This window comes from Thamnophis sirtalis, unplaced genomic scaffold (assembly GCF_051295495.1).
Source record: "Thamnophis sirtalis isolate CommonGarterSnake01/CBP01778 unplaced genomic scaffold, rThaSir2_p1.2 scaffold_6, whole genome shotgun sequence".
In the NCBI taxonomy this organism is placed as follows: Eukaryota; Metazoa; Chordata; class Lepidosauria; order Squamata; family Natricidae; genus Thamnophis; species Thamnophis sirtalis.
Genome location: NW_028261386.1, coordinates 98025893 through 98040011, shown reverse-complemented (window position 1 = coordinate 98040011; position 14119 = coordinate 98025893). Strand labels below are relative to the sequence as shown.

At 34.6% G+C, this 14119-nt stretch overlaps 1 protein-coding gene and 1 pseudogene across 6 annotated transcripts in view; one reads left to right on the top strand and one right to left on the bottom strand.

The window, feature by feature from the left end:
• Window positions 1–14119, top strand: part of NKAIN2 (sodium/potassium transporting ATPase interacting 2) — a 595332-nt gene that overhangs the window by 490032 nt on the left and 91181 nt on the right. The gene's annotated exons all lie outside the window — the stretch shown is intronic.
• On the bottom strand, window positions 9047–9887 carry LOC148045108 (uncharacterized; annotated as a pseudogene).

Sequence of the window (14119 nt, the reverse complement as noted above, 5' to 3'; positions counted from 1 at the left end):
AAAATAATACAACTAAAAAAAGATAAAAAAATAAAAAATAGAAACTGAAGAAAGGAAGCAATAGAGAAATAGAAAAAAATAAAGAATAATAATATAGAAAAGAAAAAGAAAATAAATATATAAAAAGGACTCCCCCATTAATTGCAATAAAGGTAAAGGTTCCCCTAGCACTTATTTGCTAGCCGTTCCCAACTCTAGGGAGTGGTGCTCATCTCCATTTCAAAGCTGAAGAGCCAGCATTGTCAGACGACGTCTCCGTGTTCATGTGGTCAGCATGACTAAACGCCGAAGGCATACAGAAGGTAGTTCCTATCTTTCTACTTGCATTTTTACATTCAAACTGCTAGGTTGGCAGAAGCAATTTAATTACTTAATTGCAATAAGTATAAACAATTTTAGTAATTTATCCATTTCCCTTAAAATACAACAAATGTCCTCTTCTTCCCATATCCCAACTCTTATCTCTAAACAAATCATTAAAGCCTGATCAGCAAAAATCCATTAAGGGTTACCAAATGTAACACATCTATTTTAACTTTGATCAAATAAACCAACTTTATATTTCTGTATTTTTATAATTTTGATTTTTAATTCTTTCAAGTAATGCTCTAGAGCAGTGGTAGTCAACCTGGTCCCTACCGTTCCAGCTTTCATGGTGGGCGGTAGGGGTTTGCTGTAACTCTGCTTTATAAATTTTATAAAGTAAAGTTACTTCCCTACTTTATAAATCACCATTAATATGGAACCGGTGGGCGGTTAGAAAATTTTACTACTAACAGAGATACAAAAGTGGGCGGTAGGTATAAAAAGGTTGACTACCCCTGCTCTAGAGCTTATTTCTTTTCACTTTCTGTTTGTTTTTTCTCATAAATTTCTTCAAACAAGTCTCTTTCCTAAATACAATATAAGAAACAAATCTAATATATGGGTTTCTTATTTATATATTCTTTTCAATTATTATGACATCAGCCAGTTTTGTTTGAATATCCAGTGTAGCATCTTTTCCCATATCATTCTTCTTGTTCAGGGGTCTTCAAACTTGTCAACTTTAAGACTTGAGTACTATAATTCCCAAGATTCTAAGAATTGAAGACTATCATTTTTCAATCCACTTTCAGATGAATCTCAGTCACGTCTGGTAAAACTTCCTCCACTTCAATAACATCTTTTGAACCGAATCTGTCTATAGAGGCTGACACTCTTAAAATTAATATCTGGGTCCATTTTTTCAAAAATATCCTTCAACATCTCAGTCATTCTGTATTTGTAAGTTGTGCATGAATGTTGTTCTCCTTTAATTTTAATATTTAGTTTCTTCTACAGTAGTTCCCTCTAGTGTCAAATTTTTGGTCTTATCTTATTTTTTAAGAATTCAAACGAAAGTATTTTTCCCACAGGAAGGATTCTTTATAATTAATTCCAAACTCTCGTTTTAAATTTATCTTGGCTCTTAGTTGATTGATAACTTTCTAAAATCAAAGTTTTAATCACTTTAGTTTCCTCATTTTCTATTGCTTTGTCTATATTATAGTCCCAGCAATTCTTCCTCACTAGACATTTTTGTAGCATTACATTGTGCCAAGGTGAAAACTTTTGTAATTATTTTATTGGGTGCACAGAAAGCACTTTGATAAAATTAATTGGCAGTATCTGTTTATCAGTCTTTCAAGTTGTTCTTTTCTTTGACACCTTTTAAGACAATTTAAGACCAAGGTCAAGACCAATGGGATTTTTTTGAAACCCTTTTTTTAAAAAAGTCATCTCCTTTTTCCATTAATGTTTTATGCTTAGAATATTAGAAACTGAGATTACACGTAATAGTGAGATTCTTGGTTTTAATTATATTAGCAAGGAATATTAAATAATCTTGTTCACAGTTGATCTGTTGACACTGGTAATGTTTTTTATACCAAAATTAATACAATGAATTGTGTTAGGCATCCATCTCACCAGAAGTGACTATTAATATTAATTGATCTAATTCACAATTGATGCCATTAGAGGCTGTCAAGATATAAAATCAGTTTTATTCTAATAATATACAGAAGCAATAATGTATCCTACACAGGAAGGGATATACCTAGAATATTTCAAAAATATTCACAAGAAATAGCACTATTCAGAAATAGTGCTAGGTTCAGATAGGTGAGCTGTACAAAAGCTCAGTATTTCAAGCCATATGTTAGATATTGAGAAAGAAAGAGAAGAAAAGTGTTAAGTCCTCGGACTTTCGACCTGGGATCCCACCTTCATCGCCAGTGCTTTGTTCGCAAACCAAGGTAACACCAGATGCCAAGTTGTAGTTGAACCATTTATTAACAAACTAACATAGAACTATGACAGACGAAAAGAGTCTGACGGCTATTTGTAAGACCGCTATCGGACGCCAATCCAATCCGCGGCTATGTTTAGCGTGCGTGTCCCTCAGCGCGCTGGAACCAATCAGCGAAACTCGGCTCAGCCCATTTCTTAAGCATATTTTCAGGAATTAAACACATCATTTTGGAAGTTTATGAAGAAATTTCGTCCCTTATTTTTCACTCAGAAAAGGCTCCCTTTCTAGAAAAAAAAAGTTTCAACTTTATATTGTATTGCGTAATTTCTGTCTCATATCAATAAACGCATGGTTTGTCCTATTGAAATTTTTCTGGAGCAGCTGTTTTAAAATAGGCATCTAATAAATTTGAGGGCCCAGTTCTTTCAAAAAATGTAGATTTTCTCTTGTTTTTACTGTAGCTGCAAGAGTGGTGAGAGTTGCAATAGCACATAATCTTATCATGCTAGATTAATGATATGGGAGAAAGCTCATTAGAAAATAGAAAATATCTATTTTACTGGACAATGCAGGTCAAATTAGGAGCATAGTTAATTGATTGATTCAGATGGTGCTGATGCTACTTGAGGTTTTGCAACACAATATTATTTTGAAAAATCCAAAAAATGGAAATACTTGAAATCAAACACCTTGTAATAGTACTATATGAAGCCCCAAGGCTAAGCTATTCAAAATTGCCTCTGCTTATAGGTTTAACAGAATCTCTACAATACAATAAGCCTGCAGCTCTAATTTATAAATGCTTGTTAGTTTATATTGTTAGATATAAAAGAATATAGGAAGATACAGAATAAAGAATTGTAATGTTCTATACATGTATTCCAAGAAAACTATAAATCTTATTTTTAGAGATTTTAAAATTTTATTTTGCTCTGAAAATCTCTTTAGTTATTGTAGATGGTGATGTTTTTTTTTAAATTACATGTCCAGTGTGCAAACCAACAAGAGAACCAAGAAATGGACATTGCATAATTTTATAATTGCACAATGGTTTTTATTAACAGATCCCAGGATACTTTATATATGTCAGTTACACCAGAATTTATCAAATTCTTGATTTGAATACAATATTTTCTTCCTGGAGTTTTCAGGGAGGGGGACTATATAGAAATGAACACTGTTTATGCTTATCTATATATTTAATCCTACTTTTTTATTCTTTTTATGAAGCAGGTAACTGATTTAAATATAACAAAATAATTCTAAAATATGGTATGATTTATATATAAACCTAACTGAATATGAAGGATATGTATTCTTATAAAAGCTTTCTTTTGTTTTGTTATTTAATAATAAAAATAAACGATTTATGAAGAAAATCATTGCAACCACACAAAAACATGATTTCAGTGTGGACCAAAGTTATTAGAATTGAAAAATCAATCAGTTAAAGAAATATAAACTTTTAATGAAGGCAAAATTAATCAGAATGGCATACCGTAATAATATGGCGCCTTTATTTCAACATGAAGAGGCAATTTTTCTAGATGACCCAGAAAAATTAGTTGGAGCAAAAAAATCAATCTTCTAATCTTAGAAACAACATATGCAAGAATGGGAAGAGGAGGACCAGAATGAGTGATATTACAATGAATAAATACAGTTACATAAACCCAAGCAAGATGGGAATTGAGTTAAAAAAACATAGAGAGGATTGAAGGCTGAGAAATAGCATTATCAACAAAAACAAACTATGCCAAAAAGTGCAAACTGAACATAAGCAGAACAATTATATGCAATTTGCACCATTTGGAAGATCTGATATACTAAATGAAATGACTATTTGGTCTATTAGATACTAACAGATGCAATAGTAACTTATTTATGACATTAGATCAAAGTTGTTATCTGATTGAGAGATCTAACTCCAAGAAGAATATAATATAAGAGGAAGAAGTTTCATGGGACAAAGATATGTTGGCGAAGAAAAATAGACCTAGATTCTATGATGAATGATAGGATTGTACAATCCAATCCAATATTACATTTATCTGCAGAAAACACTCCTTGCGTACAGTGGAATATACCCCCAGGAACAGCACTTAAGGCTTGCAACCTTAAAGAAATTGTCTGTATTAGTAACACTTCTGTCTTCCCTCTCAGACCTTAAAATCAATGTGGCCCTCACAAACACAAGCTTATTTCCTCAGCGAAGAAACAAAAATTGTTTATTCAGGCACCGAGACTAATCATCTGATGCCTTACCATGGACTTTCTTTCATATGTAAACTTCAAAAGCTACCTGGAAAGAAATTACAGCTGTTAGCTGATTATCTCTTACCTAATTAATTAAGCAATTAAATTTGCATATGCATATAAACAGCATTTCTTTGCATAATTTTTTATTTTCCATTTCCATAACATATAATCACATGTATACTATTACATAGCCAATATCATGTTGTATTATTGAGTAATTACATCAATTCATCTTGCCATCAACTAACAAAAAAAAAAGGCTGGGGAAAAGAAAAACCAGTTATTGGCTCTTCTGTTCTCCATACACCATATTTATACCTTATCCGACACTTTCTTCCACCTCTCTCCTCCCCCTCTCTACCTCCTTTCTTCCCTCCATCATCCTTTTCTACTCTACTTCCCCTTCCTTTCTCCTTCTCCTCTCTCCCCTTACCACTCCTCCTTATACACCTCATCTTCCCCCCCTTACCCTTTCTCCTATCCATCTCTTCCTATCTTTCGTCTCTCCTCTGCTTCCCACTCTTCCTCTCATTCACTTGGTGTATTTCAGCTTCTGAGCAAACTCCATTTTGTGTTGATGGTATTTATAATTCCATTTCAATATACATAAAAAAGAAAAAATAAGGCATAGCAGTATACATGTACAGTCATATTACCTTAAAATCCAACAGCCCTCCTCAAAGCTAGTATACTTCCCTCCCTCCCATCCTCCCACCCAACCCCCCCAACCTCCCCCCCCCGACTTCCCAGAACCAATACAAGGTATAAATCTTTAACAAAAACAGTTTAAAATATACTTAAAGAGAGAATAGAAAATTAATAACGTCTTTAAATTGAGCTTAGCTCCTCCTTGCTAGGCTAACTATAAACAATTTGTATCATTCCTGATCTTAATCATAAGCTATCTGAAATTTCCTAGGCTCATATTTATTTTGAATATAGTCAATCCATTTATTCAAGTCTCGTTTATATCTCTCATTTGAATAGTCCTTAAGATATGCAGATATTTTAGCCATCTCTGCTAAATTTGTAACTTTCAATGTCCATTCTTGGATAGTAGGCAAATTTTCCTTCTTCCAGTACTGCGCCACCAACAATGTAGCTGCAAGTGCAAAATCAAGTTGATCTCTATAGCTGTACAGTCAGTAATTATACCTAACAAAAATAGCTGAGGGGTAAACTTAATCCTTTTTTTAAGAACATTTTGCATAATCCACCATATTTTTATCCAGAATGCCTTAACCTTTTTGCAAGTCCACCATATATGAAAATATGTAGCATCCATACAATCACATCTCCAGCATTTAGGTTGTAAGTTCAAATATATAGAAGCCATTTTTTTTAGGATCTAAATGCTATCTGTAAAACATCTTATAAAAATTTTCTCTCAAGTTTTGGGCCTGTGTAAATTTTACATTTCTCACCCATATCTTTTCCCATGTATCCAACATTATTGGTTCTTCAACATTTTGAGCCCATTTAATCATACAGTCTTTGACTAGCTCCGTTTCCGAGTCAATTTCTATTAATATGTTATATAATCTTTTTATATGTATTGGACTTTGATCTCTAATTTGTTTAAGTAAATTATCCTCGACTTGCATAAAGCCAATTTTTTGATCTATTTTCCATCTAGCCTGTAACTGCCCGTACTGAAACCATGTTTGAATTACCTTTTCCTTTTTTAATACATCCAAAGATTTCAATTGTGGTACACCTTTTTCTAGAGTGAGAAGCTGTCTATAAGTAATTATATCCTGTTTTTGTACTATGTTCATATTTTCTATTGCATGTCTGGAGATAGCCCATATAGGTATCTTATCATTTAGTTTATATTAATATTTTTTCCAAACCCGCAGTAGAGCATTCCTTAAAATATGGCTTTTAAAATTCTTATCCACCTTTTTGTTATATAGCAAATAAGCATGCCAACCATATACCAAATCATACCCTTCAATATTAAGTATTCTATCATCTGTTAAGTTGATCCAGTCACTAATTATAGATAGAACTACTGTATCATAATAAAGTTTTAAATTGGGTAATTTCAAGCCTCCTCTTTCACGCACATCTTGCATTATTTTTAGTTTTACTCTCGGCTTCTTAACTACCCGTACAAATTTATTAATACCCTTCTGCCATTATAACAGGTTTGCATCATTTTTAAGTATTGGTAACGTTTGAAAGAGAAATAAAAATTTAGGTAGAATATTCATTTTCACTGCTGCTATTCTTCCCAGCAGAGATAACTGTAATTTCTCCCATTTTTTCACCTCTGTCTGTATACTATGCCATAGTGGTTCATAATTGTACTTATATAACTTCCCGTTTGAGGTTGAAATATAAACTCCTAAATATTTGACCTTTTTAACTATTTCACATCCTGTCATTCCTTCTAGTTCTTCCCTTTGTTTAGTATTCATATTTATAGCTAATATCTTTGTTTTCCCTAAGTTTATTTTGAATCCTGACACTTGACCATATTGATTAATCATATTCATTAAGATCTTACTAGATTCCTGTGGTTGGGTTAATGTTATAACCAAGTCATCCGCAAAGGCCCATACTCTATATTCTTGCTGCCTAATCCTGATTCCCTGTAGGTCCCCTGAACCCCGTATTTTATTCAACAATAGTTCCAAAGTTATAATAAACAATGGTGGGGATAAGGGACACCCCTGCCTTGTGCCTCTCTTGATTTTAAATGAATCTGTTAAGCTTCCATTAACTATGATTTGGGCTGTTTGTTCCTGATATATTGCTTTAATTTATTGTAAAAAATGCTCCCCTATTTGCATTTTTTGCAATATTTTCAGCAGGAATTGCCAATTCACTCGATCAAAGGCTTTTTCAGCATCTAAAAATATAAGCGCAGCAGGGATTTGGTTGTTCTTCCCCAGGTATTCTAAAGTATTAAGGATTAATCTTATGTTAGTTCTCATTTGTCTCCCTTGAATAAAACCTTTTTGATCATTATGAATCAATTGCTGGATAACCAACATTAACCTGTTCACTAGTATTTTAGTGAAGATTTTATAATCTATATTAAGTAATGATATGGGTTTATAATTTTTTGGTTGAGTAGGATCTTGATCTTCTTTGGGTATCAAAGATATAAAGGCTGCCTTCCAAGATGGGGGTACCTTCCCTTCCACTTGGATCCCTTCGGGGGAAAAGGGCGGCATAGAAATCTTATTAAATAATTCCTTAAGCGGTTCTACCATTTCTAACTGCAAATTTTTGTAGTAAGCCGCTGTCAAGCCATCTGTACCTGGTGCTTTCCCTGCTTTCAGCTGTTTAATTGCCTGGAGGATTTCCCCCGAGGTTATTGGTTGACTCAGTCTTTCCCTCTGCTCATCTTTAACTATGAGTAGTTTTTCTTTATCCAAATATCTATCTATATCTAAGCTTTGAATTTTATCGTTTGTATACGATCCTGTAAAAAATTCACGAAAAACCTTTTGAATCTCCTCCTGTTGATACACTTCCTTTCCTTTAAAATGTAATTTTGATATGTTACGAGACTTCTGTTTTTTCCTAATCATATATGCTAACCATCTACCAGATTTGTTTGCATTACAGAAAGTGTTGTGTTTTGCATATAGCAAATTGGTAGCCACCTGATCTGACATCAACATATTAAATTGTTCTTTTAATAATTCGATTGTTTCTTTAATCTTTTTGTGTCCTGTGTTTAAGATTAGCTCCTGCTCTCTCTACCTAATTTCATTCTCAAGTTGAATTCTCTTTTCCCCCTGTTTGCGTCTATGTAGTTTTTCATATTTATCAGAACTCCTCTCATATACGCTTTACTTGCATCCCATACCATTTCCATAGATGTACCCTTATTCATATTAAAAACAAAATATTCTTTTAACAACTTTTTACATTCATTAATGTTTTTCTCATATCTAAATAAATTTTCATCCAAGACCTTCTTGCTCAAATCCCCACCCCCAACTCCATTCAGACTGGATTATGATCTGATAAGGCTCTTGAGCATATCTTCGTCTTCTTTGCCCTAGAAAACAAATCATTGGTTGTTAATATGAAGTCAATCCTAGAAAAGGATTGATGTCTATCAGAGAAAAATGTAAAGTTGTATTCTTCTGCATTCCTTTCTCGCCAGATATCCCTCAATTCAAAATCCTCTATCATATCAAAAAAGGACTTAAGTAGTTTTGCTCGCTTTTGGGTATTTTGGCGGAAAGCCTTCTTGTCTGTCTTGGTATCCATAATGCCATTCCAGTCACCCACTGATATACAAGATCTATAGTCCCAATGTCCCTATAGTCCCAACTTAGCGTGAAGCATTTTGTAAAATTTATCTTGTTATTGATTGGGAGCATATATTCCCAATAGTAGTGTCTTTTTCCCTTCTAAAACCAAATCTATTGCAATATATCTTCCATGGGGGTCTGCTTCAATTAATTCAGCTTTCAAATCCTTCCTTAAGTATATAATTATACCATTTTTCTTCTCAGTGGCAGAAGCTATAAAGTGTCATCCAAATCTTGTATTAATCAGGTATTTTTGATCAGTTGATCTAATATGAGTTTCTTGCAAACAAATTACATCATTCTTAAATTGTTTAAGATAGTGGTTTATTTTCTTCCTTTTCTGTGGGGAATTTAAACCATTGACATTCCAAGTTAAAAACTTAGTTGCCATCTTTAGCCCCCTGAAGCTTTTTACGAGCCATCTGAACATCTTGGAATTTAATCTTTGGCCTGGCTCCTCCCACTGCTTCTGCAGTAACACCTGTAGGCTCCTGAACGGTGGCTTGTGCTTGTTGCTTTTTTAATTCCTGTTCCATTCGTCTAGTAACCATGCGGGCTTGTCTTTGTTCCTTAGCTTCTTGTACCTCTGAGAGAAAAAGTTGATCCCCCCTTGTTAATACTTGAGTGGTTTGCTGTCCATCATGTCCTTCTTGTTCTCTTTCTCTGGATCTAGAGGGAGGGGGGTGTCCAGCCTTCAATATGTTGCTGTAGAAATCTTGGGTCTACCATACTGAATTGAGGCGATATCTTTTTCCAAGGTAGCTAAATGCAATGCCGGCTGGCACGTCCCATCTAAACTGTATCTAGCGATTTTTAAGCTCTTCGACTAAAAAGGCATAGTCTTTCCTAGATCTCAACATTTTAGGTGGTATCTCCTTCAAGACAGTCACCTCCTGGCCCCCAATTTGAAGCTTAGTTTTGTAGGACTCCTGTAATATCGTGTTCCTCATATCTCTAGTGGCAAAATACACCACTATATCTCTTGGTAATTGCTTTTGTCTTGCCATCCAGGAGTTAATGCGGTAAACCTTTTTGATTTGCCAGTCGAAATTCCTTCCTGACCTTCCCACCATCAGGTCAAAGGTTTCAGAGACAATCTGTTTCAGGTTCTCTTGTGTTTTTTTCTGGGAGGCCCCTTATCCTTAAGGCAAATTCCATTTGTCTATACTGTAACATTATGATTTCATTTTCTGCATCACTGACCTTTTGCTGGACCACATCCAACTTCATTACCAGGTTCGTATTAGAGTCGCTAAGATCTTCTAACTTTTCTTCAAGTCTGAGTGTATAGCCTGATAGAGAATTCAAAGCCATCAGGAAATCCCCTCTAATTGCTTATTACATGTCATAAGTTCTTCGGACATCTGTTTGTTAGAAGCAGCTATCTCTTCCTTCATTTTTGCTTCCATCGTATCAGCATGATTTTTTAACGCATCAATTAATTCTTTCTGCAAAATTTCTCTTGTCAAGGGGTCCCCTGCAGAAGTAGGAGGAAGTAATGACTGTAATTTAGTAGAGGGCGCTGGAGAACTTCCGGGACTTTTCGACGCGGGGGAAGTTTTGCTTAGAAGCCATCTCAAGTTTAATCTTTTTTAGTCAATGAAAAAGTCCAAGCAGTCCAATTATACAGCAATTGCTATTTGGTTTGATAATAAATCACTTCTTGATAATAAATCACTTCTAGGCTTCACAAGAATGCTATCGGAGTCTCACCCCTCCTACACAACTCCTACACAGCTCGGCGCCATTTTTGTAGAGCTTTCAGCAAGTAATTATCAGAAGGAATTCTTTACAAATGGAGCTAAGGATTTATACATACAATTAGAAGTTCACAAATATTGGTTCAGCTCGACTTGAAATCCGCAGTAAATCATTCATTGTGCTGAGAATGAACAAAGACCTTCGTTCTGCAACAAAAGGCAGAATGATTCCTGGTGCGGAGCTGCTATGCTGCCGGTGCCCTCCCCCTTCCTCCCAGATTTTAGGCTGAGAGGATTAGTTGGAGGGAATGCATAGCTTCTCACCCTCCCTCTTCTAGGCCCGAAGAGGGGGTAAACAACTGCTAAACAGCTTGATGGATTGCTGTTTAAACAGTTTAACGACGCCAAGATTCGAGAGCTGTTAAGAATAACAACTCCCTGTCAGGCCCTGCCCACCGGAAGTCTCCATATAAACAACATTTCTGAAGGAAATGCATTTTTGTTTGAGTTTGAGTATGTTACACCAGGCATTTATTTTTAAATGTTTCTCCGCTGTATGGGGTAAAAATAGGGCCTTTCTTTAGGTAGCATGTCTCTCCACAACATAATTGCTTGCATTAGAAATATTGTCCAAATAAGGGCATATTATTCAGTGAAAAGGATTTTAAGAAATTGAAATCGGATTAATTGATTAAATGTGGATTCCTAGAAATAATGCACCTGCTTTAAAAAATATACCAGAATTATTAATAGAATCCCAATACATAAAAAACACAATAATTAAATAAAAATATAATGTGGATTAATGGAAAAGAAAAGTAATATTGTGTGACCAATTATGTCATAGAAAATTTTGAAATGCAAGTCTCATACTCCCTGGTTGTCCCATTTTAATCTTCACCAATTGTCCACTATAACAAGCTCTTGTTAAATGCTAAACATCTTAATTGACTGCTTATGAATAGCTTGCACTAATCTACCTAACTATTAAATTGGTGATAATTAATATCATATCCTGCTTCGAGTTTGGATTACATAGGAGACTTGATTCAAGTCCACATTAAACCATGGTATGTCATTGGTCAATGGGGGGCCATACGTTTCTTAACCTATTATAACTTTCAATGTTGTTTAGTGAGGATAAAATTGGAGGAAGAAATACCATGTAGAGCAGAGTTCCTCAACCTTTCCGGCTTTGTGGACCGTGGTGGTGGTGGTGAGAAGGGATGGTTCCATTCGAGTGGCCGGCAAGCGTCCATGTGCAAAATGGCACCAAGTACAGCTCACACAGTAAAGTTGCAAAATGCAGCATCCTTGGGTGACCAAAATTGTTTGCGCTGCTGCATTTTGTATCAACTGTAGCTTCTGGATATTCATCAAAGATAGCCTCATAGTTAGCATATTGCAATATTCTATACAGGAGATCATCAGGAAATGAGTGATCAAGAGAAGGGTCTTTCAATTCAATCTTCTAAAGGGTCTATCTTCTAAAATATTAACAACAACACACACACACCAGGTTTGGTATCATATACATATTTGATTAACGGCCATTTAATCTCCTCATCTAGGTTATTTATATGTAATGGATTAATGCATAATGCAAGTTTGTAGCTTGGAAGCAAAATGAGATATCTTTCAACACGGTCTCCTTGTGCAGTGCAAAACTAAAGATGTACTACATAACAATAGATGACTTTTTTTTGTTGCAAAGAAATAAAGAGCTCTAAAGCTATACAAACAAGCAAGCCAAATCATACTGTTATTTTGTTATTGGATGTTTGTTCGGTAAGGAGATTCCCATGCTGTTCCCCCAGTAATATAGTAATACCCCCACAGCAGCTGATTGGAATTGGAAGGGAAGGGATACATAGGTTTACAACATAATTGTGGATTTTCCCGTCTTTTCCTAATAATAATTTTAACAAGCTCCAGGTGATTTTTATTTCTTTATGGCAACATTCAATTCAAATAAGCCCCAATGGGATTACAAAGAAAAGATAGGTGGATTCCTCCTTTTTTTCTTCTTCTTCTCCACATGAGACCATTTGCCTAATGGGCACTTAAGTGAGCTGCAGTGTGAAAAAAGCAATTAGCTCTTTTAGTCTTGGGTGCCATTTAAAACTTCCAGGTCTGTGCACTTCATCATACAATTGACCTTTTTAATTTTTGCACTTACTTGCACTTAAATCTTAAAAGATAGTATGTATGTATGTATGCATTTTAATTTTTGCACTTACTTGCACTTAAATCTTAAAAGATAGTATGTATGTATGTATGTATGTATGCATGCATGCATACATATATACATACATACACACACACAAACATACATACATAGATACATACATACATAGATACACACACACACACACACACACACACACACAGACACACACACCAGCCTGAAGGGAAGAAAAGGCCTAATGTTGCTTGTAGATTTATTAAAAGATATCTAGCCCCGAAGCACAACTATAGCTTCTGCTCATTACTATGAATATTATCGAGTCTATCAGATTGCAGACTTAATGTTTAAATAACTATGGTAATTAAGTAATATAATGATACTCATTATATGTATATTACACATAGGCTATGCACAAGAGATAGCCAGGGTTTTTATTATATTGCTCAGAAATTCTGCTGCTGTCATCACTATATACAACATAGAAATTTCCCTGTTGCCATGAATGAGAATAGCCCTATCAGCTGACCTTCCTGTGCTGTTCTAATGTGTATGACACAAGATTGTTTGTACACTCGTGCTTCTTGGATTAAGTCTTTAGTTGTTAAAGTGGAAACCTGCACAAGACATTGCTTCAAGACTACTGTATAGCTCATCAGCTATATAATGTAGGAAGTTCTGACAAAGATTTCCAGAGGTATCAGTATGAGTACTAAGGTTATATGTAAATGCTTGGACAAGCAGTTGTGGTCACATTTAATTTTTGATATTTGATAGCAGAAATGTTTAGCTATAAGATACTTCTTACATTTCTTTATATGAACAGTCTACTGGTGTGAAGAAGAAGCTCCGAAATAAGTTGAAAGAAAGAAAATGATGACATAAGCCTCCTTATAGTTTAAAGAAATATGGTATACTTTATTTCCAAGCCACCAATTGAAACCTAGCATGAGAAAAATCAGTATCATTGTTCAACAATATTATTTCCTCTCTGGTGAATAATTGATAAAAACTTTAAACATTAGTTTATGCAATTACATTCAAAGTGAAAGTGAGATCACAAGAAATCCAGAAATCAATCCATGTCAGCAAGAAGAAAGGCTTGCCCCGACTACTGTACCCTAGGCAAGAAATGAGGAGAAGAAGATAGGAATTTTAATCTCATTTTTTTGCATGGAAGTGGGAAAATCATTCTGCCTTAGGCTGAACAAAAAGAACTACAGAGAAGAATCTTCTTTTGAGGAAATAGAATAACCACAGTATTTAAATACTCGATGTGTGCTGTAGGTGTCTTGAAAAATCAAGAATTTAACAATATCCAAGAAGGCATCACACAGAAAGCTATAAGATACTCATAAAAGTCAGATCCCATGGCAAAAAAAGTGAGAAAGTGAGGGGGAAATGGAAGGGGCATTGAGCT